Source organism: Apis dorsata, unplaced genomic scaffold (genome assembly GCF_000469605.1).
Source record: "Apis dorsata unplaced genomic scaffold, Apis dorsata 1.3 scaffold_497, whole genome shotgun sequence".
Classification (NCBI taxonomy): Eukaryota; Metazoa; Arthropoda; class Insecta; order Hymenoptera; family Apidae; genus Apis; species Apis dorsata.
This window is the reverse complement of record NW_006263729.1, coordinates 60011-62084: the sequence shown is the minus strand read 5'-3', so window position 1 is coordinate 62084 and position 2074 is coordinate 60011. Positions and strand designations below refer to the sequence as shown.

At 31.8% G+C, this 2074-nt stretch overlaps 1 protein-coding gene across 4 annotated transcripts in view; it reads left to right on the top strand.

Moving 5' to 3' along the window:
* The window catches only part of LOC102672951 (prolyl 4-hydroxylase subunit alpha-1), a 172364-nt gene that overhangs the window by 157194 nt on the left and 13096 nt on the right, over positions 1 to 2074 (top strand). The gene's annotated exons all lie outside the window — the stretch shown is intronic.

Sequence of the window (2074 nt, the reverse complement as noted above, 5' to 3'; positions counted from 1 at the left end):
CTTTTTTTTTTTTTTTTTAAAAGGAACCCGTGTCTGAAATGTGCATGAAAAATGCAGCTTGACACGCGACCTATCTTAAAGCGCGATTAAGCAAGAAATTATATTTTTTCGTCACTTTTTAATCATATTAATACTACTTGAGATTATCTTTTGATTGGTCTATCATTCGAATTAAATTTTCGAATTAAATATTTTCTTTAAATCCCATCAAAAATGTAGAAAAATATTGTCACTTTTTAATCATATTAATGCTCCTTAATCGATGAGATTATCTTTTGATCGGTCTATCATTCGAATTAAATTCTTGAATTAAATATTTTCTTTAAATCCCATCAAAAATGTACGATGTAGAAAAATACATTATTAATTTTTTAGAATTATTCAAAATAGAAATTGAATACGAGCAGGAACACGAAGAAGCGCTTCACCTTTAAAATTCGTTCAAAGATGCATATTTATACATAATTATTTTTCAGGATCGAAAAAATTCTTTAAAATTCATTCAAAGATGCACAATTATTTATATAGAATTATTTTTCAAAATTAAACGAGGCATCTATCTTAGGAAGAATTCTAACGTCGTGGAACGTGGAATAGCCGGAATCCGGTTCGATTACATCAGCGGAAGTAACGAATTACAGCGCCAGATCAAAAGGCTATTATTTTAATTGCTTGCATCAAGTAGAACGAGACCACTCCGCGAACAGGCACGACATCTCGTACACCTGATCTCAACCTTTTCACTCTTTCGAGGCGAAATAACCGGTAAAAGATGCGTTGATTAATAAACCGTGTTTTTTCGTTCATAAATATTTAGTAATTTTAAGCATAATGTAATTTTCATAACGTTTAATCATTCATTTTCGTATAATTTTGTGATTGTAATTTTTTAATATTTACGAGTAGTTTGATATTTTTAGAAAGCGTTTATTCAATTCCTCCATTTTAACCAGGTTTAAATTTATGCAGGTTTGCCAGACAACACAGAGCCCCCGGTTTCCCACGAAATATTTTCTTAGGAACTAATCGCAAACTTTCCCGCGAAACATTGTCGAGGAAGAGAATCCTAACGAGCCGTATTTTAATGTTTGACACACTCGATTTGCATGAACCGCCGATAGAATTATTCATCGGTCACTTTGTCCTTGAACGATGAAAAATTCGAGAATAATTGCTACATTAATAACCCAATTAATTATACGCTCATATATCCTCTTATCTCGAACTTATTATCGAACGATAATAATCAACAATTGTTTCATTCGGTACGGAAATTACGCTTATTTATATCGTTTATCTCGTAACAAGATTTATCACGCAACAAAAAAAAAAAGCAAACAAATTCAATGCCTCGTTTCATAATAATTCTCCAGTAACGGCCACAATTACATCTGTGTACATTTTCTAGTGTTGTGTCGCGCCCTCTTTCCTGCAATTTCATGGGGAATCATCGCGACGAAAATCGACCTCCTTCCTTCTCGAATAGTCGAGACACGAACCGTTGATGCGCGCGCACACATAATTTAATTCTTTCTCTATATTTAACTCGCTAATCGCTTTCTACACGCACACGCATATCTACAATAACGCGTTCCAATTTTCAATATCTCGTTTCATAAATGAAATACCTCTGTGTATTGTTTATAGACAAACTATTATATTAATATTCCAATACATAAAACTCTAAATCTTCGATTTAAATACATCGTGTTATAAGAGGATTTCTATGAGCGAAAAGGTTAATAGAGAAAGTCAGAGATACACGACGAGAAAAGGTGGTAATGGATTTGCGTTCATTCAACGTTCAAGATGTTTTCTATTCTTTCATTGGTGTCTTTGAAAAGTTTATATTTCTACAAAAAAAAAAAAAAATGCGTTTTAATGAATTTTATAATTTGTATTCTTTTAGGTTATGAAATTCTCCATCATCGATTTTATTACTAGTAGTCCGATATTATATTATTTTAAAACTTTAAATCCTCGATTTAAGTACACTTTGTTATAAGACGATGAATTTCTGTGAGCGAAAAGGTTAATAGAGAAAGTTAAAGATACACGACATCATTTGGTAATG